This window comes from Tasmannia lanceolata, unplaced genomic scaffold (genome assembly GCF_043159265.1).
Source record: "Tasmannia lanceolata isolate RefF3 unplaced genomic scaffold, GAP_Taslan_0.1 ptg000018l, whole genome shotgun sequence".
In the NCBI taxonomy this organism is placed as follows: Eukaryota; Viridiplantae; Streptophyta; class Magnoliopsida; order Canellales; family Winteraceae; genus Tasmannia; species Tasmannia lanceolata.
The window spans coordinates 20,848,868-20,873,644 of record NW_027518695.1 but is presented as its reverse complement, the minus strand read 5'-3'; the positions used below and the strand labels follow the sequence as shown (position 1 = coordinate 20,873,644).

The following is a 24,777-nucleotide window of genomic DNA, read 5'->3' as shown; positions in this document are numbered from 1 at the left end:
CAGATCTGGAATTTTTCTTTTACAGAAATTCCAACTGAGCTTCATGTTCCATACAAACCATTTTTAAAACCCCTGATCTCCTCGTTTCAATCGCTTTTTCTAATTGTTCTAGCTAGAAATTACCGATTGGCATTATCTTCACCCTACCTTCTCTGCATGTTCATCTTTTGCTCATAAATTTATCTGATCCCTTGGATCTTTTGTTTCTGCTATCATCCTCTTTGAGGATTTAATTTGAAATCCATAGCAATTCAAGAGGAAGAAAAGAAAAAGTAGTAGAGAAAAAGAGACCTTCGCAATTCATTTTATTTGCTTCGGCGGGTTAAAATCAAGATCTAAACTCCATCTCTTTGGATCCAAGCAATCGGCATTGCCAGGTAATTTTCATGATTGTTGATTGTTTGTGCAGAATGTAGAATGGGTTGATTATATAATTGCTTGATCTCTGAATTTCTTTTCTTAGAAGGATTGAAAGCTCCTTTATAAATTTTCACAAGCATTGCTTTGATTCTCATGGATTGGTTTGCTTGATCTCTGCTGTTATTGTGATGAGCCGGTGTTTGATTTTGTAAACCTTGTTTATCTCTACCTTTTCAATTGACAGTATAAGAGTCTGTTAAAAATTGTGATAAGATTTTGACTCCCCTGTTGCATGTAAATAATAGGAAGGTTATTGCAAATCTTAGTTATTATAAGTACAGTTATGGTTTTTCAATAAGATTATGAGAATAGGACTATGAAAATTATGTCTGCCATTCATTTGTTTTGAGATACCCCTCAGGTCTGAATTAGGTTACCTTATTTCCTTTTGTTCATAATTTTTATACCGAGACCTTTGAGAATTTAGATAGGCATCTTTTGTTTTGAATGCCTGTGTTTGAAGTTGTGGGAATAACAAGTCGAAACTAAGGAGTAAGAAGTGATAACATCGTGATTTTTTGTCACATGTCTATAGGACGGATATTTAGAAATGTCTTTTCTTCTCGTTGCATGGAACATGTTTTGTAAAATTTAGTCTCCATTCATGAAGGGTAAAGCACCTTGCTGTTATGTGAGCATGGTTATAGCTGATTTGTGTCAACTTTGGTGTGAGTATTCACTTGAATTTCATGTCCATGCATTCGCCTTTTTAGGTATTCTTATTCCTAATGTGAAAATAGCTTGTTGTTTTCTGCTTTAATCATTTTTCTCATGACATGTTTTGCTATAATGGTTCAAATGATTACTTTGAGATGATCAATAAGGCATGATACTCCATAGCAGTTGTTGGTTTGGCAATGTTAAATATTAACTTTTCCTTTAAGATGTAGGAGTATCCCCATAACATCCTTGTATGGCAGCCTCGTAATCCCCTCTCCCATTTAGTGGACTTTCTCAGTCTTTTAGACGCCCATAGGCATTAGTATTCTTCATTGCCAGGGCGATGAAGGCGATAGCCCAAGCCCATCTTTAGGGGACTCGCTCAATCCAAGTAGCGCTCCCCTCTTTTGTTTAGTAGGCCTACCCAACCTTTTGGATTTCTTTTAACCATTTTTTTTTTTAAAAGAACCCTTCTCTGGGCAATGATAAGGTTACTTGGAGCCCGTCTTTGTGTTTTGTGGCTCACCGTTTTTTTTGCACTTGAATCTGCACAAGTTGATGCCCCCTGTTATGCACCAAAATTTATAAAAATCAGAAATATCATTGGATGCATTTGTATAATTTGTTGAAAATTTAAGATTCTTCTTTTATGTTAAGTTTTGAGTTAGGTTCTGAAGATGAATGGACTGTTCAGGTGAGACTATCTTGAAAGCTTATCATACTTATTTTTTATTTAAATAAATTGTTTAATTGAAGAAGGAAATCAGATGACTACTCTATTCGATGTTATCGACATGAGTACTGTTTGATTTCAAGGCGGTTTGTAGAAATATTATATGTGTATGAAATCAGATGATTACTTTGGCATCATCTGATTTCGTTGGAGTCCCCGTATTGGGGTTTGTGGTTGGCTTTGAAGTGTTTAGTATCATTTTTTTATTTCATTAGGCTACCCAGCAGCTGGTCTGGGCTAATTAATTTTATTTTAAATAAATTGTTTAATTGAAGAAGGAAATCAGATGATTTGCACTATTCGATGTCCTTGACACGAATATCGTCTGATTTCAAGGCGGTTTGTAGAAATATTATGCGTGTAGGAAATCAGATGATTACTTTAGCATCATCTGATTTCATTGGAGTCCCCGTATTGGGGTTTGTGGTTGGCTTTGAAGTGTTTGATATTGTTTTTACTTCATTAGGCTACATAGCGGCTGGTCTGGGCTAATTAATGTTGTTTATCATGCTATGATTGCTATTATTACAAGTTGTGTACTCTTTAGTTATAAGTCTTTCTGTTCTTAGTACTTGATTTGTTTATATAAGAATTGAATGGAAATTTGAGATTGCCTAGTAGCTCTTTTCTGCTCTCTTGGTGGACTAACGCAGTCTTCTAGACTTCTTTAGATACTAGAACCTGTACTATGAGGCATATTCTGTCTCATTAGAAAATCCTCCTTTGGAGGCAAGCCTCATTTTTAGCTTAACCTCAGGAAGGTTGCTTTGATTTTGATAAATGATGTACCCATAGGAGGCATGCCTTGCCTCATTTAGAGAGCCTTTGAATCATTCGTTTGTGTGGTGATGTTATCGGGGGAGTCTTTAACTCATTTGATCTTTATTGTTATTATTAGGGAGTCATCTGTCTTGACTTTGTAAGTAATTAGCCTTTAGAAGGCCTGCTTGGCCTCATTTGTAGAATCATCTCTGAGGTTGCACCTCAATTTGTACCTCTGTTAATTAGAGACCAATTTGGTCAATTAGTTGTCTTAGCCTTGCTTACCCCTTGCAAGGGCAATGATAAGGTTACTTGGAGCCCATCTTTGTGTGTGTTTGGGAGACCCGCCTGGTCTCATTCTCTCGCTAGTTCTCCTCTTTGTGCGTTGTTTGGTTTTTGGGAGAACACCCTACTCGGCTTGGCTTCATACTCCTACCCTTATGGGGTACTAGGCGCACATTTGTTGCACCCTAGGGCTAAGCAGCTGTCCGGCCCGGCCCGGCTGGGTGTTTTACCTCTGCCAAATGTGCAAATTCTTGTTCCTTTTCTTTTAGGGAGTCTCTGACTCATTTATCCTTTAGTTGGTGTTAGTGGAGTCTTTGACTCATGTTCCTTTTCTTTTAGGGAGTCTCTGACTCATTTATCCTTTAGTTGGTGTTAGTGGAGTCTTTAACTCGTGTTTCCTTTTCTTTTAGAGAGTCTTTGACTCATCTATCCTTTAGTTGGTATTAGTGGAGTCTTTGGCTCATGTTTCTTTCTCTTTTAGAGAGTCTTTGACTCGTCTATTCTTTAGTTGGTGTTATTGGAGTCTTTGACTCATGTTTCTATTTCTTTTAGAGAGTCTTTAACTCGTCTATTCTTTAGTTGGTGTTAGTGGAGTCTTTGACTCGTGTTTCCATTTCTTTTAGAGAGTCTTTGACTCATTTATCCTTTAGTTGGTGTTATTGGAGTCTTTGACTCGTGTTTCCATTTCTTTTAGAGAGTCCTTGACTCATTTATCCTTTTAGTTGGTATTGTTAGAGTCTTTGACTCATATTCCTTTTCTTTCAGAGAGTCTTTGACTCACTTGTCCTTTGCGGTGTTATTAGAGAGTCTTTGACTCATTTGCTCTTATAATGGTATTATTAGAGCCTAGTTTCCCCTTTTAGCCCTAGGATTTGGCCATAGGGTGTTGTTTTTTGTATTTTCCCTCCGGTCTTTGACCAAGAGGGTGAAAATATCAGAAACCTATAATCAAAAAATATCGATACATTTGAATTGTTTTAAAATGTTCTGAGTGTAGTAAGAGAGTTCGTTTCGAACTACGTTGGCTTGATCCTCTTCCGCGAGATACGTAGTGCAGCTTGAGATTCTTATCTCAGGACCAGCCAAACTTTGTAAATAAATGTTTTAACTATTTTTCTTCAAAACCTTGTTTTCAACAAGATCTTCCCCTAGAGTTAGGAGTTTGTCCTGGATAGAGAGTTTTAGAGTTAGGAATTTGTCTTTGATTTGTTGTGTGCTTGTTTGTGTTTGTTTTAGAGTTAGGGGTTTGTCCTCGAGTTATAGGAGCACCTTCGTCCGGTCAGTTGGCAATTCACATCGCCGACTGATGACTAGAATATGATGCGTTAGTCAAACCCTTTGTTTTCCTTAGGAAATACAGCCAGTTACACATAGGTTGTAGGAACCACCTGCATTAGCTTATGGCTAATCTGCATTTAGTTAGGGCATATAGGGTGTCCTAAAATCCACAATTCACTGGAATTTAAATAATCGTACAAGAAACTTTAATAACTGGTCCGGTCTTTTAGATCGAGTCTAAGATAGAGGTCTAGGTGTCTTAGGCATCCTAGTTTAGAATAGGCGCGAAGAACTACGTTGCCTTGATTCTCGTGGAGGCGGGGATACGTAGGCTTCTTTGGATGAATACCAGACCATCTGAGGACTCGGGCTAATAATTTAGAGTCTTAGGATTTGTTGTGTAGTCATCGTATGTTTTGATGTATTTTCTTACTTTATTGTACTGATCCTATACCTTTAGCTATAGCTTCCATGTGTTTGCACATCAGAACTTAGACACCCATTAGGCATGTCACTCATAACCTAACTATGCTTAGGTGACACATCTTTCATTTTATTTTATGTGTGCTTATTATCTTTATCCTCAGGAAATGCATGCTTAGGTAGACGACTCCTGAGGATTGTTCCCATTTCACATGATTTTTATTCAAACTTCTTTGGAGTTACTAAAAATGGCATAAGAGACCAAGTGCTTGCACTCGGACGAATTGGGGGTGCTCTCAGACCTTCCCCATTCGTAACCAGGCACGAACCCATATATATTTCTGGTTATCCATTGCACAGAGGATTTAATTTTAGGGTTCCATGGCATATCCATGGATGGCGACTCTGAGTTTATTTCAGGTATGTCTTGGTTTCGAGCCTTGGCTCCGGATCGAGACATATCTCTTTCTTTTTACATCGCCACTCGTGCTATGCTATGAGGGTGGCATCCGTTTCGAGAGTTCCTTGGCAGAGCTCTCCTTCACACGTGGATGATCCAGAGGGTGTGGGGGACCCGTTCCCTCACTCGTCCTCGGATCGGGGTCCACATAGGGACCTAAGGATTTTGGTCACTAAATCTTTATTAGAAAATTATTTTCCAAGACCCCTTAGTCCATTTACAAGATTGGTGAATCTAGTGTACATGTCGGCAATTGTTTCATCGGGTGTCATTTGAAAGAGTTCATATTGCTGAAAAAGATGATTCATTTTAGATTCTTTGACTTGATTGGTTCCTTCATGGGTGACCTCTAAGGTATCCCAAATTTCCTTAGCCGAATTCAAATTTGATACTCTATTGAATTCTCCGGGAGATAGAGCACAAATAAGGGAATTCATAGCTTTGGCATTATAATTTGAAGCTTGTTGTTCGGCTTCGGTCCAATCATTTAGATTTCTTGTGGGTAATGTGTATTCATTGTTAATTGCTCTCCACATTTGATAATCTTGGGTTAAAAAGATTTTCATCTTAGTTTTCCAAAAACCTAGTTTGTTCCATCAAAATAGGGTGGCCTAGTGTTTGAGTAACCTTCATGGTGTTAAGGATGGTTTGCCATTTTAGAATCTTTACTCTAGACCGGTTAGAGTTTTTTTAAAAAAAAATTAGAGACGAGGCTCTGATATCAATTGAAATAAACAAGAGGGGGGGTGAATTGAATTTTAACACTAAATTATCCCTTTTGAAAATTACTTGTGAACCTAGTTAGAATTTTTCTTCTTTAAATTAGGTTTTTGGTTAGTGCAAGTAAGATTGAAAACAAAAGATATACCAAACCAAAAACAAGAATGAAAATACAAAAATGAGAGATGACACACCGATATATAGTGGTTCGGGCAAAGCCCTACTCCACTCTTCTTAAGATCGTCCTTAAGGATTTCCACTATTGGAGACCTCCACGATGCCCGGCTCCGAGGCGGTTACACTTCCAAGGGATATTAAATAAGGATGCCCTTACACATTTACAAAAGACTCTCCTTCTCCGCCGAGTTCTAAGCGGTGCTCCCTAGGGTATTAAGGTAGGATGCCCTAGCCACCTTTACAAGAAATGAAGATTGAATAGCTTGGCTTCTTCTTGAAAGCTTGATGCTCTTTGTAGACCCTTGGTTGCTCTTCAATGATGGTAGTTGCAAGTGAAAGCTCTAAGTATCCCAACTCAAGAAATTTGCAAGTGCAAGGCAAGTTTGGGAAGAAAACAAAATCTTAAGCATAAATGGATTGCAAGTTTTCTTTAATGCTCAAGGAGGTTTTCAAATCATCAAGAGAGAGGAAATGAATCCTCTATATGTTGTATATATAGCCTCTCCAAAGAATATGACCGTTTGGGGGTGGAAATATCAAAAATCACAAATTTATTCAAATCCCAACGGCTATATTTTGAGCTGTCACGGGGTTCTCGGAGCTCCGAGAAATTCTCGGAGTTCAGAGAAATATTCTCGGAGTTCCGAGTCAATGGCCAGAAGAAATAAAATTTCTACTGGACCATTTCTCGGAGTTCCGAGAAATTTCTCGGAGTTCCGAGAAAATGTCCAGAAGCTACTGGACCTTTTCTCGGAGTTCCGAGGGAACTCTCGGAGTTCTGAGCTCGGAGCTCCGAGAAAAATCTCGGAGTTCCGAGAAGCCTAAAAATCAGCAGTTTTTGACTTTTTATTGCTTGTTTGATTTTTGGCTTTTGGAACTCAACTCCTATGATTATTTTGAAATGTTTATGAGGGTCCCAACATGTTGGTCCACCACATAACCATTCACTAATCCATTTTAAGTTCTTAAGTGTTTTTGAAAACTATTTTTTAAAACACTTTGCCTTGACTTGAAAATCTAAAGAGAGGAGATGTACAATGATACCTATGCAACTTTCAACTTCTCTTTAGTCTTGGTCTTCAATTGATCTTCCATCTTTGTATGCTTGCTTGAGAGCTGATGTGAGCTCCACTTAGCTCCTTTGACTCTTGTTGGGTACATCTTCAAGCATGACCATGTAGTGTGTTGGTTTCATCAATGATCAATCATATCTTAAACACAACACTTCAAAGCAAATTGATTAGTATTCAAAAACACAATCAATTATGTTTAGAATCATCAAAACAAGATAGGAGAGTAGACCCTTGGGCTTACAGTTTGTTTGCTATAGCCTCCATAGTTCTGACTTCTTCGGGTTTCAAGCGCAAGAACCACTGTTTTGCGATTCCCACAAGGGACACGGGGAATAGTTGTGCCATCTGCTCGGGGTTGAGTGTATGTTGCTGGGAAAGCTTTATGAACCATCCTACATGACCCCGAGGACACCCAGTCCCATCATATTTATCATAGTCAGGGGTTTTGAATTTGGGTGGCAGAATAGCCTCAGGAGGTATCATAAACTCAGAAATATCGAACTTCTTTGGTCCCTGAAATTTCATATTCTCTACATCTTGAGCCAACTTTCTGAACTTGCCGTACATCTCCTTCTCTAACTTGTCATACATCCCTTTCTCTTTACTGACCACAGGTACACAATATTCTTCAGCATATTGCTCATCTTCTAAATTGATTTCAAATGGTGAAACGGTTGGTCTGTTCGAATCTGGAGACGCAACTGGAGGAGATTGGGGTATTGGCCCTCTAGAATTGGGGGCCTTGTCAGTATTCTGAATTTTCATATGGGTAATCTCCTCCTTCATGCTCGCCATGTCGCGAGTAAGATTTTTTAGCATCTCCTGAATGGCTATCATAGGATCAACTGGGTCAGCCATTGGACGAACCTCTGGTAATTCAAACAGTTAAGACAAAGAGAGTAAAGGTATTCTCGATGAAGTGGGAGAATCAAATGAGTCTAGATACCGAAGATGGTCTAGACCAAGCAGGTTTGGCTAGGATTGTCTTTTTAGGAATAATGATTTGCACTCTTTAGAATCCTGAAATGGAGGTTAAAACACTAGGTTAAATGAATGATAATGGGGATAAAATATCCTCTACAAATAGAGACAAGAATAATCCTGAACATGTTTGAATTACAAAATAGGAAGGTCAATCTATGAAGGTCAAAGAAAGGTAGGTATTGATAACATGACCTACCCCAACAGGATCTCAAGGAATCTTCAATTTATCCCTTTAAGTCTTTTTGGAATATGACTGCTCTCTTTTGGGGTATGAAAAAGTTAGGAATGATAAACACCCCTAATCTAAATGAGTTTAGACCTCAGCAATAATCATGCACTTGCGACAGATAGGCGAGATTTAGCTAATCCATCAATGATCATGGTATAAGAAGGGTAAATCCATGACGGAAAATATGAATCAATTATATGTACAAAAGATCAAAAAAATAGATTATGACTAAAGTCAAGAATCTGATGATAATCCACAAATGGATAAATAGGAATAAACAAAAGGATCACGATACAACAAACTCATGGTTTATCCCTGACTTTGAATAATAGCAGCCATGCTCAAAATGCTCCAGGTAAAATCCGGCAGCATAACAGCTATACAAGAAGGTCAAAGTAAGGTGAACTCATGGTTTAACTAACTCTAAAGGATAGCGGTCATGGGTCCAATCCTATAATCTACAGATCAAAGGATAAAACTCGGTCAAAAAATGGCAAGCAAAAGCCACTGACTAGATCTAGATCTGAACAGAAAAATGATATAACCAATTGAAATGAATAAGGAACTCTAACTAAGAGGAGAACCCTAATTTACATAATCAGTATATATACATACACATATATCCTAACCAGGGGCACCAGCCCTAATTCTAATCTAGCGGAGTCAAGGAAGTCGCGGAGTCAAGGAAGTCTCGACTCAAGACAGACTGATGAGTGTGCTAAAACCGTGTTGTAGCCATATAAAATGAACTACCCTAATCTACAAAGGGGTCAAGGCTCCTAACTCTAGGCTCCACATGTGTGAGCAACACATGTTCGACCCTATATGAATGCAATATACTTATATAAACATGGGTACTTCCTAGTTGGGTTTCACTAAGTCAGTAAGTATATACATAATATAAAACAAAGTAGGGCTCCGAACTCAATCTATCGGGCACTATGCGTATGAACCATACTTAATATGTATAACAAAAGTACGCCCAATGTTATACATAGTATGCTTCATTGCTCATCGGCTACTGTAGACAAAAGTACGCCCAATGTCTACGGCTACAGCACCGGCGCATAGCTTGGAAATAGATTCAACAGTACCATCAGGGTGATGACATCCCAGTCGGGCACGCATTGAATCTATCCCGTGGTGCCAATAATGAAAAACAATGAAAGAAATAAAAAATATGATAATGCATGATGTGTAGTGTGTGAATCCCTTGTTTTAATTACGCACTTATCTGGTGCCCCTGGATTCTAAGCGAAAAGGTTCCCATTTAAAATGATTTTAACCCAAATTCCTCCAAAGTTAGTAAAAAATGGCATTTTTATAGAGTTAGGCAATGTTTCAAGAACTCCCCAACAGAGTCGCTAGCCTGTGGAACCCGATCCGAGGATGATGAGGAAATGAGTCCCTACATCCTCTAGATCTCCACAATGTGAAGGAGAGCTCTACCAAGGAACTCTCGAAACAGGTGTCACCCTCACAACATAGCATGAGTGACGATATAAAAAGAAAGAGATACATCATGATCCAGAGCCAGGGCTCGAAACCGAGATATATCTGAAAATAACTCAGAGTCTCTATCCTACCTCTGTGTCTAAGAGACTTACCCAGTCTCATTCTCTTGCTAAACCCCCTCTTTGTGTGTCGTTTGGTTTTGGGAGAACACCGGATAGAGAAAATTGCTAACGAGACTAGGCAAGTCTCCTAGGCACAGAGATGAGATAGAGAAAAATACTAGCAAGACTGGGCAAGTCTCCTAGGATGGGCTTGGGCTATCACCTTCATCGCCCTACAAGAAAAGGGCTAAGAAGTCTCTATAGAAAGAAAGAGAAGGGAGAGGGTATTACTGAGACTTAGTAATTCTCCCCTTTAAGATGGGCTTGGGCTATCGCCCCTTCATAATGAGAAAGGGGATAGACAATTAAAAACATGTCAAGGGCTAAACAAATTTTCAACATAAATGACAACCATAACAACCTGTTCTAGTGATAACAAAAAACTTTAAATTCAAAACTGCTGCATTTGGACCATTTAACATGCAGCTAAAGAAAAATTATCCTAAATTCCATGTTCCCCCAAAAAAAAAATCAACTAATTATATACCATTTGAAAAATGTGACACAACTAATATCATTTCCTTATGCAAATAGATGAATAAAAGAAGGTACACAGGAATAAAACAACAACCAAACATACATTATTAGCAACCATAATCTCTTAATGACTAAGAAATGCATTAAAATGTACATGACTGGCCACGGTTATCTTGGTTGAACAGCAATGACCAATAACTGGAATTTATACCCTAAGGCATTACCATTTTAACCACAATTTTCTTTTATTGGAAACTGAATTGGAGAAGATATCAAAATGCTAATAAAATTATACACACCGTGGGTAAATTGGTTTACTTGGAATCTTTAATAGATTATATAAATTCTAAGGTATTCATGAACAACAAAGGCAAAATTAAACTTACCTGAATCCGGATTGTTTGGATCACCTTCGACCTTCAAATCAGAGTGTTATTCTCCTTATCCCATACTAGCGATATAAGGTATTTCTTTTGCTCTCGCATCATCAAGGCCTAAAATGGTAATATCAACCTTCATTGCTTTCAAATGCTCCCCTTTTGGTTTCTCTGCAAATTCAATTATGCGACCTTCTTCATCGATTTTCATCAGACCAAATGCAGTGGCATGTTTTTCATCCATTGGCAGAGCAACCACAGTGATATCTGCATCAGTTTCTCTATGTACTTGAATAAACCTCTCATATTCCATTCGATATAAATGATCTCCAGCAAGAACGAGGAATTCCATAACATTTTGTTCTTCAAATAACCACAAATACTGTCTTACAGCATCAGCTGTTCCCTGGAACCAGTTAGGATTCTCAGGGCTTTGCTAAACAGCTAGAACTTCTACGAATCCATCATTCTTGTATCCATCCAAATTACTTGATGTTCTGATTCTAATAGAAATCATCGAACCTGTATTGATTAGATCGACCGAGGATTTGCAGAGATTTCTTCTCTTTCAGCTTTTCTGAATTTTCGCCCGGAGCCGACAAAATCAAACGGATCCCAACCGGAAATGATGATCTTCTCTTTTCAAAATTGGAGATCTCCAATAGAATGGCTCAGATTTAAACAAAGCTACCTTGAGTTTAAGATGATTAGAGCTAGGGTTTGAATTGATGGAAGGTGTATAGGTGAAATTGCCGGAGTCAACGGATTCCGGCGAAGTCACCGGAGCTGAAGATAAATGACCGAAATTCTTAAAGAAAGCGATTGTGCTTCCTTCTTCTCCCCTTGCAATTTCATTATTATAACCCTTGATCTGAATCAAATCTCCTAAATCAAACCCCTTCTTTTCCTCAACTTTCTTCTCTACAGATCTCTCGCTCTCTTTCTTAGATATTTTACTCAGATCTTTCCCGTTAGAAATGAGATCCGTAAGCAACTGAGATATTCTCCAATTAATTCACAGCACAAAGGAATGGCCGGAGCTTGATGACCGGAAAATGAGGCGAGCTTACCGGAGAAGAAGAAGAAAGAAGGATATGATCGGATGTTGCAGATGTTGCCAGAGCTTGCAGAGGATCGGTTTAAAAGCGAGGACGGATCGCCGGGCACCGTTGGAGGATCGGCCATCAGAACCAGAGAAGAAACCCGAGTCTAGATCTGTTGATGTTGATGCCGGCCGGAGCTCCGGTAAGGTTCAGATCCAGGGTTTAGAGGTTCTGAAGCTAGAGAGGAAAAGGATCTGAGCTCAACCGGAGCTTGAGCGGAGAAGAAGGATCGGAAATAAGGTTTCGGATTTTTGCCCTTCTCTCTCTCTTTCTGCAAACGAAAATGAGAAAAATCCTCTTCTCCATGGAGCATCTATGCCATGCTCTGCACAGATTACCTCCTGAAACTTGGCTCTGATCTAGTTCCCGTACTAGCCGCCCGGAGAAGATGAGCCTTGCTTAGGAACCCTAGCTCCTCTCTCTCTCGCTCCCTCTCTCAGATCTGCTTTGGTTTCTCAAGAGAAACCCAAACGAAAATCCTCCCCTTTTTTTTTTACTTCGATTCTTATATAAAGAGAAATGATATATTAATACTCCCCCCCTCTTTGACTTGGGACAACCCCCTCTAATGCATTTCATAGTCAATTTTTCTCTTAAGGTAGTCCGAGCAAGAATAGGGGTTCCAAAAAGAAATGACATATAATCTGCCCCTTTATATCTTCGCTAGGCAAACGCGCTCGGAATTCGACGAAATTTTGCGGGGACTCCGATGGGACCCTAACCTAGCTTAGGGTGAAGTTTGGGACTCTAGCTCGCTGATTTGGTGGGGTTTTGAGCAAAATCGGAAGGATTAGGGCACGGTCAAAATGGGGTGTCTACAGATGCCCCTCTTTGGCAGAGCGTGCTTGTCGCGCGAATGTCAAAGTTGAACAGACAACACATTTTGACTGGCCCAAAATTGATTGGAGAGGAATAAAGGAAATGATTTCGGAAAGATCGAATTGGTGGAAGGAAGTGATGCCTCGTGGGTCTTGAATGGAATAGGATTTTGATTATTTGCTTGATGCTCTCAGAGATGCTCTCAGAGAGACTTTGGTTCTTTCTACGCTCGGGACGAATGCTCTCAAGGAGAATTTGGTTTTACGCTCAGGACGAATGCTCTTGAAAAGAATTTGGTTTTACGCTCAGGACGAATGCTTCCAAAAAGAATTTGGGTTCTACGCTTGGAGCGAATGCTTTCAGAAAGAATTTGGATTCTACGCTTGGAGCGAATGCTTTCAACGAGACAAAATTGATTTTACACTTGGAGGGAATGCTTTCAAAGAGACAAAATTGATTTTTCGCTTGGAGCGAATGCTTTCAAATAGACAAAATTGATTTTACGCTTGGAGCGAATGCTTTCAGGAAGAATTTGGGTTCTACGCTTTGAGCGAATGCTTTCAGGAAGAATTTGGATTCTACGCTTGGAGCGAATACTTTTAGAAAGAATTTTGGTTCTACGCTTGGAGCGAATGATTTCGGGAAGAATTTTGGTTTTACGCTTAGAGCGACTGCTTTTTCAAAATAGACAAATTGATTTTACGCTTAGAGCGAAAGCTTTCAAAGAGAACAATTGATTTTACGCTTGGAGCGAATGCTTTCAGAAAGAATTTGAGTTCTACGCTTGGAGCGAATACTTTCAGGAGACAAGATGATTTTACGCTTGGAGCGAATGCTTTCTGGGATAATTCGGTTTCTTCACTCGGAGTGAATGCTCTCAGGGAGAATATGATATTTTCACTCGAGGTGGATGCTCCCAGGGAGAATTTTTAGTATTTTCACTCGAGGTGAATGCTCTCAGGGAGAAAATGGTTTCTTCACTCGGGGTGGATGCTCTCAAGGAGAATTTGGTTTCTTCACTCGGGGTGGATGCTCTCAGGGAGAATTTGGTTTCTTCACTCGGGGTGGATGCTCTCAGGGAGAAAATGGTTTCTTCACTCGGGGTGGATGCTCTCAGGGAGAATTTGGTAAACGGGAATCGAGGGTCTATGGTAATAAACCACGAAGAGCCTCACAAGAAAGATATTGAGGTGGTTGGTAGGTTAGAAAATCAGGAATCAAGGGTCTATAGCCATAAGCTATGAAGAGCCAAGAAGTGACAAGGATAGCGGGTCCATGATACATCGTAGAAGGCAGATCACGAAGAGCCACTCAAGAAGCAAGGGTCCATGGTATACCTGAATAGTAGACCACGAAGAGCCTTGGGAACCAACGGGTATTGCTCAGAATTGATTGAATTCGAATGATTTTTTCTGACTGATTGCCTCTTGCCGAGGAAATTGGGAGTACGAGTTCCTTGCTGAGAATTGGACTCAGATAACTTGCAGGGATTTGGATATTAGCCCTTCTTTGACAGGTGAAAAGCAGTATGTTGAGGTTTGAAAATTGTGGGAACAAATTCTAGACTCTACTGGGGAAATTGATTTTCTTTGGAAATTGACTCTTTTAGAAAGAGGGCTCATTTGAAGAGTTCAGAGATTTGGCTTAAGACGTGCTCGTATCTCTCTTATCTCAACTTGTTGAAAATATTGGCACTGATTGCCTTTGTGCGTTCGATATCTTTTATGACGCAAGTCATAAAAGATGCCTCTAGTGTATTGTGATTCCATGACAAGAGTCTTAAGGGAACGGAACCAGGATAGGTAAGGAAATTTGAATTTGCATGGGTTCTTTCTTTGGAATAAAGATAGGATGATGGTTGAGCCAGAAAATTTCTCTTTTCATTGACTATTATTTGAGGTTCACTCTTTCCACCACCTACTGCTTGAAACTTGACATCTTCGCCATGTCTGAACAGGATATTTCTCGCTTTTCTCTGGGACCTAAACCAGGGTCTATTCTAAGAAATTTTTTTTTTCACTTTGGAAAGTATACACCCATTCTCCCAGTGCCAGACAACTTTGGACCTTGAAAGGAAAATGGATAAGAATGAGGAACAGACTTCCAAGACTCTATCAAAGAAGATGTACATTATTCAAGGGATTTGACTCACTTTTGATTCACCCTTAGACCTGATGTGTATTTTTAAATGGTAAGGCTAGCCGCTCTCAAAATAATTTCGAAAACCATGTCAAGAGGCACTAATTTCCTCCATCAGGATTTCCGTCATGGTTATTTTCCCCCTTCGGATTGCTCAGTTTCAATGCCCCTAGTTTATAAAGGTGTCAAAGTAAATCTCACTGACACTACTTGGATTCCAAGACCCTGCCTTGTGTAGTGATTGCTTCTTCATCTCTTCAAGTTTCCTCTGGTAAGAGCTCATGATTATTGCATTCCAAGTTTCTGGTCTAGCAAACCATTTGCCTCAGCGTTTGCCTGGAATTCTCACACTATTCAAACTTCAGAGTTCTCCATAATCGAGGAACTCCTTCCATGTCTTATCAGCTCACTTTTTGGGAAGTCTTCTCCTATGACTGGATTGCCTCTTCAAGTTTTCAATCCAGTGGACTGCTACCCTCATTTTGCATAAGCCGGCTTCTTTGGTTATCGACTTAGCAAATACATGACTTTATCTAGGCCGCCCTTTCGGATTTTCAACCTAGTGGGTCTTCAGACTCTCATTCCTTTTATTTCTTTCTGTTTTTTGTTTTTCAATTGCCTTGAACCTTTGCTCGTTTCACCAGAAGAACTTTATAGGTAGGCTCGGGTTCAAAAGGGTTGGATATCGGAAGTTCAAACGATTTGGATCGAATTTGGTCTTGCCAGACTACCTACGTATCCCAAAAAATGGAGGATCAGATCCGCGTAGTTCGCTTTAGGTTTAACAAAGAATGGTTTAGCTTTTTAGCTTCAAAATTTTGAAAGGGGGATGATTTAGCTTTTATCCCCAAGGATTTGACTGAACCTGAGTTGATCAAGTTGCCTACGTACCCCCGAAGAGTTGGGGATCAGGTCCGCGTAGTTCGGGTGCATAAAATGCCCCTGGTTTATAATGTGGTTGAAAGAATTGTTTGGTTTTAAAATGTTGGGTCAAAGGGCTCACAAAAGGATGTTTTTTTTTTTTTTAAACATTGGGATTTTGGCTATAAAGGCTCAAACGTCCAAGGATGGCCTCCTGGTGTTTTGATGTACAAGCTTTTGAATGTTTAAGGTTCAAGACTTTGAATTTTTTTTTTTTCATCGAGGAGTCTGGCGGTACTCTTGGGCAAGACTTCAACCATGGTGCTCCACTCTCATCTCGGAAATCTCGAACTTTATGTTCGAGATTCTTCAACTATCATTAGTCTCCAAATACTGAAGACAATTCTCATATACAATCCGTCTCACAGACTCCCTCATCTGGGTCTTTGATATTCCAAATGAGTTGTCTTAGGGACACCTTCACTTCTCCTTCTTGTCTTTCTCATGCTCTTGTTTCTTTTAGATGTGCTTTTTCTTTTGGACATAAAAATTGTCCCTACTCTCTGAATACAATGACTTGAAATCCCACTAAGATGTACAACCCGAGTGCTCTTCTTAGGGATCAAGTTCTATGAATACAACTTTGCATCTGAAAACCTTCTCTCAATGTTCTCATCAGCTTCATTTGAGGTCTGATGCTTCACTCTCTTGAATTCTTTGCTTTTGACTAAATGTCTAAAGCTGATGGAGTCTTGCTTTTCATCATAACAAGGCATTCACCCAGTTTATCCTTATAGGATCAAGCAAGACTACCTCAAACCCCTCTAAATAGGTTTATCAATTCCTCGCTCTCCTCAGGAGATAAAGTTTTGCCAATCCATCTTTCCCGAGTTTCGGATTTCAATACCACTATCAACAGCTTTGATTTCTTCTTTGAGTGGCTATGCTCGACGCTCTTCCTCTCGTTTGATCATGTTTCAGATCTCAAGGGGAATTTCGTCTGCATTCTCATCCGAGAAGGGTGTCTTTAGTTATTTTAAACATTAGATCTAAGAGTGAATCATTAGACATTGAAGATACAAAAGCAAATGCTTTATTGAATTGAAAACTCCAAGTACATTAATGATTCTTGGAATGCCTCTATAGGCTTTACATCTGCTTGACAGAAAATAAAACACTGACTGTAGATGAGGAACACTGACAGACATGACACACTTTCTTTTTTTTTTCTATCGACACAATGAGACTTACCAACTTTGAGAGAGAAAAGTTGGTTTACACTCAATGAAAGACAAACCTAACAAAACAGGACACTTCTTCGTCAGTAATGCACTGGCACTGAAAGGTGATGGGTGGCACTCCTTCCTCCGTGATGTCCATAACTAGGGGTTCAACCCTGGTGTAGGTCCTATTGACCTGGCTAGGTGAAATGAAAGGAAACTGGTTCAACAAATGGGTGAAGTCAGTTAGGTCTGACTCCCGTCATGGAAATGACAAACACTAACTTTAGTATGAGGCAATCTCGTTGAATGTTATACACAAGTTGAAACAAGAGATACTACAAGCACATCTCTCCTGAGGTAAGAACCAACAGCATAACAATTGTAAGAATGGTTATGGTAAGATAAACACATGATTTTTCAATAACTCCAAAAGATGGCGATCACACTGAAAATGCGTTGGGTAAAATTCGGCAGCATGATGGACACACAAAGGGACCCCACAAGTCATCATAAGGGTATATGGATAAACTCGGTAGTATATGACTCCCAGCAAGGATACTTGCACTCAAATGATGGTGGCAAGATAGGCTCATGAGTGGAAAACAGAATATGGTCATCAGAGGGATGTGAGGGACTGACCATGAATGACGACATTTAGAGATGGGTTGGATTTGCAACCAAAAGATCGAAGGATGGACCGTGACCATAGGAATGATGATTAGAAGTCATCGATCTGATCATAATCTAAAAAAATGAATAGATAGCGATAATTGATTAGATTAGGAAGGAAACCCAAACTAAGAAGTAACCCTAATCTAATAATATAAATACACGATGGAAAACATGGATCAACATTATGAACAATAGATCAAGGGATAGATTATGGATAAAAAAGCCAATAATCTAATGATTATCCACAGAATGGATAAATAGAAAGAATTGATTAGATTAAGAAGGAAAACCTAACTAAGAAATAGGCCCTAATCTAAATATATGGAATAAGGATCAATGATACAAAGTTATGAATCAAATCTATGATCAAAAGAAATAGACCATGGCCATAACGACGACAAGTAGAAGTTACCGGCCATATCTAAATCTCAAATAATATGACTGATTGGATTTGATAGGAAACATTACAAAGGAGTAAGCCCTAATCTAATAATCAATAAATAGGTGTACATACATATATACACCATAACCAGGGGCACCAGCCCTAATTCTAATCTAGTGGAGTCGAGAGAGTCTCGACTCATGACAGACATGTGAGTGTACTAGGACTGCGTCTGTAGCCACATAAAATGAGCTACCCTAGTCTAAAAATAGGATAAGGGCCCTAACTCTAGGCTCCACATGTGTAAGCAACACATATGTTCGTCCTTATATGAATGCAATATATATATATATAAGCACATGCAGATCCTAATTGGGTTTTACTAAATCAACAAATATATCCAAGTACATAATATATGTAAAATGAAAGTAGAGCTCCGGACTCAATATATCGGGTACTATGCATATGATCCATACTTTAAGTATATAACACAAGTACACCGAGTGTTATATACAGTATGCTTCATTGCTCACCGGCTGCTGTAAACACAAGTACACCGAGTGTTTACGACTGCAGCACTGGCGCATAGCTTGGTAATAGATACAACAGTACCATCTGGATAGTGATATCCCATGAGGCACGCATTATATCTATCCCGTGGAGCCAATAATAATAAAAATCAATAAAAGAAAAAATAAAATAAACATGATGTATGCTATGCAGTGTGTGAATCCCTTGTTTTAAACACCTATTTGGTGCCCCTGGATTCTAATCGATTAAATTCCCATTGATAATGACTTTAGTTCAAAATTCTTCAAAATTAATAACAAATGGCATTTTAACAGAGTTAGGCAATATCTCGAAAGAATATCCCCAGTGGAGTCGCCAGCCTGTGGACCCCGATCCAGGAGCGAGGCGGCGGGGGACGAGCCCCACACGCTAAGTCTCACTGGATCATCCACGTGAATAGAGAGCTCTACCAAGGAACTCTCGAAAGAAGTGCCTCTCACAGCATGAGTGGCGATACAAAGGGAGATACCTCTCGATTCGGGGACTAGCCCAGATTCGAGGCGTACCTTAAACAAAGAAGAGTCGCCATCCAAGGAAGTGGGCCAAGGATCCCATACTATGCTCTGTTGCAACGGATAACCAGAGATATAAAAGAGGGTTCGTGCCTGGTTACGAATTCGGAAGGTCTGAAGAGCACCTCATCCGCCCAAGTGCAAGCACCTGGTCTCTTATGCCATTTGTTATTGATTTTGAAGAATTTTGAGCGAAAGTCATATGAAATGGGAACATATATCTCTGAGAAGACGTCTACCTAATCATGCATGTCTCAGAGATGAATAATAAGCACACATAAAAGAAATGAAAGATGTGTCACTTATAACCTAGTTTTGCTTAGGTGACACATCTTTCATTTCTTTTATGTGTGCTTATTATTCATCTCTGAGACATGCATGATTAGGTAGACGTCTTCTCAGAGATATATGTTCCCATTTCATATGACTTTCGCTCAAAACTCTTCAAAATCAATAACAAATGGCATAAGAGACCAGGTGCTTGCACTTGGGCGGATGAGGTGCTCTTCAGACCTTCCGAATTCGTAACCAGGCACGAACCCTCTTTTATATCTCTGGTTATCCGTTGCAACAGAGCATAGTATGGGATCCTTGGCCCACTTCCTTGGATGACGACTCTTCTTTGTTTAAGGTACGCCTCGAATCTGGGCTAGTCCCCGAATCGAGAGATATCTCCCTTTGTATCGCCACTCATGCTGTGAGAGGCACTTCTTTCGAGAGTTCCTTGGTAGAGCTCTCCATTCACGTGGATGATCCAGTGAGACTTAGCGTGTGGGGCTCGTCCCCCGCCGCCTCGCTCCCGGATCGGGGTCCACACCACCAGAGTTGGGGTGCAAAAGTAGACTGAAGAGCGGTTGGAGTTGGGGTTTCACGGCACCACAGAATGCTCAAGATGGGATCTCGACTCCTTCTCTTCAATGGATTTGGAAACCCCAGCTGAACCCTCTCTCTCTCTCTTCTCTTCCCTATTCCATATCCAAACCCTAGCTCAATTACCCTCTCTGCAACTGTCTCAATTTCCCTCTTTCTCAATATCTCTCTGCTCAAATCTCTCTCGAGCAGGGTGGTCGGAGATGGGGTTGAATCGTAGGAGATGGGTTTTGATGGTGGCTGTGATGGTGGTGATAAACAATGAAATGTTTTTTATGAGAATGGTGGCTCGGTGGAGGAGATGGGGAGGGGTTTGATCGGATTTAGGGTGGTGGTCGGAATAAATGGAGGTTGATGGTGGTGGTTGGAGGTGAACAGGGTTTTGGCCGCGGATTTGATGGAGATGGCCGGCCGGAGTTACAGAGGAGGTGGAAGAAGGTTGAAAAGGGGTTTTCTCACCGGAGAAGATGGTGGTGGGATCGGAGATGGAGTATTGGCCGGAGTTGGTGGAGTTGGGAATGGAAGAAGGTGGTGGGTTCTGAGGTGGAAGATGGTGATGGCTGCTAATGGGGAAAAAAATCAAAATGGGTTTGATGGTGGTCGAATGGAGGAGAAGAGATGGTGGCTGTGATGTGATGATGGTGGAGATGGGTCTTCTCTTCCCCCTCTCTGTTTTTCCAGAAAATGGGTTTTGGGTTTGATGGTGGTAGAGGTTGGAGATGGGTTTGGGAGTGTGGCTGAGAAGGATGAAGGTGACAGACCAGATTTAATGGAGTTGGCCGGCGGAAATGGGTTGGCCGAAGCTAGTGGTGATGGTCGGAGATTAGATGGTGAAGAGGGTTTTGGATCGGATTCCGGCAAGATTGCTGGAATCAATGGAGGTGGTAGGTGGGGGAGTCGGATTCCGGTGAGGTTGCCGGAGTTTGTAGGTGGAGGAGGTGATCAGCTTCTTCCTCTCTCTCTCTCTCTCTCTCTGCAAATGAGAGAATTTTTCTTTTTTTCTCCTCTTCAAAACCCTAATCGATTGGGGTTTTATTAAGATGAAAACACCAAAAATTCTACCCCCCCTTTTCCTCTGAGACAGCCACCGTCAGCGTATTTTTAATACCTTTTAACACACAGGGGGGGTGCCCAAGAAGAAAAAGAGAAATGATATATTTGCACCCCCAAACCTTCCAGGACAGCCCCCTTGGCAAATTTAGGACAACTATTATTCTATAAGAGGCGGCCCAAGTAGAAAATAGGGGGAAAAAATTTGCAAAAAATATCTTCTCTCCCTTTGATCTTAACCCTTCAAATCACCTTTTGATTCAAGGGTTAAGATCAAAGAAATCCTAACCACCTAAGATGCTTCCTAAGATCCTCCCCTAACTAATTCTGTTACACACTAATCCGCATACCTCTATATCTCCCTGGACAGCCCATTATGGCAAATTTGAACTGGCTTTTTAGGTTCCAGCGCACCCCCTTTTCTGGCTAAAACGCTACCCTTATAAACCTGCAACACGACACTTACCTCGTCTCGTTTAATAGGCAAACGCGCTCGGATCTTGACAAAATTTTACAGGGACCTTGGTGGGACCCTAAGCTAGCCTAGGGTGTAATTTAAGGTCCTAACACACTGATCTGAAAAAGTTAAGCACAAAACATGGAGGTAAAGGGCACGGTCAAAATGGGGTGTCTACAACAGTGAATGACGTGCCCGCATAATTTATGAACCATAGAAGTTGCCTTCTAAGTAGGGCATTTTAGGTGACCAGATTCTACATAGTTAATGGGATCAGCACACTGGCAAGAGCTTTACTTGTTACCATAAAGCAACTAAATCTAAGACAAGAAAACAAAGTCAGTCCAACAAGTACTGAAAATTACAGATAAAGACGAAGGAAGAGTTCAGAGTTACTATCGTGTCTGTAGTCAATATATGGAGGAGGCCTGTGAGCCTGTCTCATGATCTAAGTATCATCCCAGGAAAGGGTAAGAGTAAGAGGACAAAATCAATAAGACATGCAATCACTTCTGCCTATTAGTTGTCTGAGCCCAAGTAGTAACAGATACCTAGGATTAGGATTTCATTTCACCACTTTCTGCCCATATTTACTCCAACGAAACCCATCATCCAGGATATCGACCTCACTCATTGTTTGTACAACAGTACATCGGGTTACTTTACCATAACATCCATACCACCAATATCTTTCTTCCTACATGCAATTTTATTTGAGAGTAGAATAAAAGTTAGCATTTATGGATGCACCTGTTTATATGTAAAGTTCATACTTCATACAAGTAAATTCATATCAAGGCACCTTCGCTTTGACTCTGGATCATCATCATCAACAACATCATCACCAATCTGGTTGGATCGTCCACATGCACCTTCCATATCATCATCACTTACTGAGAAAGGAGAAAGCTCAGAGGCACCATTTGGATCAATAATGTGAGCAATCTGGGCATTTGCATTTGATGGGTTCTCTGTAAAGAATAGCACGTGAAAATCTTCCAAATTTTCATTTTTAAATAGGATTTACAAACATAAAAATATCATCATCGGTGGAACAATATACAATACCTTCTGCACTGATTAAAGAAGAAAACCCATCAGTTCTTTGAAGGATTGCACCGACCACTAATCGACGACTAGGTTGAGGTTTAGGATGGTCATGCTGATCCTTATATAAAGCCTCTGTAATTTGCCCATCATGTGAGTGTTCCAATTGCTTTTTCACTTGGCAGTTAGGATGTGTACATTTGTAATAGCTCTGTGGAAATCCACTTCCTTTAGGGCCCGTTTGGATACCCATTGGATTTGGATTTGGAGGTGAATTTGGATTTTTAAATCCAAATTCGGCGTTTGGCAAGCCGTTATGACATTTGGATTTGGATTTGAGTGAAATCCACAAGATTTACAAATTCCTCGTGTAAGTGTAATTTTTTGGATTTATAAATCCTTTCTGCTAGAGGTTATTTATAAATCTAAATCTGACCCGTAAGGGGTTAAAATGACCAAAATATATCAAAAAAGTGTTAAATGACTTAAGTACCCACATGACATTAAAAACTGCTCAAAATACATTGTATTAGGTAAAATGACTAGAAAACCCCCGACTCAGGCAAAATGGCCGAAATACCCCTATCCTAGGTAAAAATGACAAAATACCCCGAGTCGTGCAAAATGACTAAAATACCCTTATGACATAAAAATGATCAAAATAACCTCATACAGGGTAAAATGACTAGAATACCCCAATATCATGAAAAATTACTAAAATACCCCTAGATCAAGTAAAAATGACCCATGTCTCATAAAAATGACTAAAAATACCATCATGAGATAAAAATGATAAAAATATGACATATTAGGTACAATGACTAGAAATACCCCTATGCGTAAAAATGACAAAATACCCCCGAGTAATGCAAAATGACTAAAATACCCTTATGACATAAAAATGATCAAAATACCCTCATATAGGGTAAAATGACTAAAATACCCCAAGATCAGGAAAAATTATCGAAATACCCCTATATCAAGTAAAAATGACTTATGGCTCATAAAAAATGACTAAAATGACTAAAAATACCCTCATGAGATAAAAAGACTAGAACACCCTTAGGTCATGCCAAATGACCGGAATACACCTATACCGGGTGAAAATGACCAAAAACCCTGAGTCATGGAAAGTGACGAAAACACCCTTATGACATAAAAAATTATCAGAATACCCCCATATAGGGTAAAATGACTAGAATATCCCTGGATCATGGAAAATGGTTGAAATGCCCCTATATCAATTATTTTAGGGCCTTTTGGTTTTGTTAGATTTCAAATTCAAATCCAAAGAGCATCCTAACAAAAAAAATTAATTTAGATTTGAAATCCAAATCTATACGTGGTCATTCAAACGACATTATTTATAAATTTGTGAATTTTAAAATTCTTGATTTCAAATCTATGGATTTTGGAAATCCAAATTCACCTCCAAATCCAAATCCAAGGGGGATTCAAACGGGCCCTTAATGTATTTCTGCCCATATTTTGGCCAATTATACCCATCTTCTGATGATTTCTCACCGACGATCAAAGGATTTGGTCCTTTAGGATCAGATTGTGATGCTTGGATCCCACTGTCTGAGACCTGCCTCTGCCGTGATTCATCAGAAATAACTTCAGTAGGTTCACTAGCCATTGAGGTAATTATAAAGAAAATACAATTAGAACAAGAAATTGCATCAGCAGTCGGCATTAGCTATTTGGGAGATTTACTGCTGGCAACACCATTCCTTTGAGGGAACATATATTATATGCATATATATCTGAGTTTCTTAATGTTGTCCGGGCATACCTGCTCGAACAAAATGAAGAAACTGAGTTTAGACTCCCAACATGATTTCTTTTCTCTTCTCTACTTTCATCTCATTTTCATATGTACAACACATTTTACAGGGTCTAAGAACCATTTGATCAAAATCAACAGCCAACCATTTACTCTCCATCTTTCTCCTACATAGTTTTTCGATCTTCTCTTCTTCCAAGATCCTCTACATTTATCTAATGTTTTTGTCACTCCCTTTATCCTATTTTCCTTTCTCTTCAACCTTAATAACTATAAAGTGTAAATCTCCTTATTTTCTTCCACTTGCTCTCCTTTATTCTTCCTTTTTCTCTCTCTCACGTAACAACCTAGAGTTTCTCATACCCAGTATTTCAAAACTCAGACTCAACGAGAACTCGGCCAAGGTGAAAGGGGCTCGTCTAAAGTGAGTCAATGGTTGACGTGGTTCATTAACTTGGGCGAGTCAAAGGACTTTTGATTGACTTGGTAGGGCAAAACAAGGACTCAAGACAAGAACTCAATCAAGGTAAAAAGGGAATCGACTTGGATGAGACCCGGACTTGAACAAGAATATTGGTCTAAAAATTAGATTCAAAATTCAAATTTGAGTCC

General features: G+C 39.7%; 1 pseudogene; it reads right to left on the bottom strand.

The window, feature by feature from the left end:
* The window catches only part of LOC143850174 (WRKY transcription factor SUSIBA2-like), a 44,592-nt pseudogene extending 20,574 nt beyond the window's left edge, over window positions 1-24,018 (bottom strand).
* Between the last annotated feature and the right edge of the window lie 759 nt (window positions 24,019-24,777).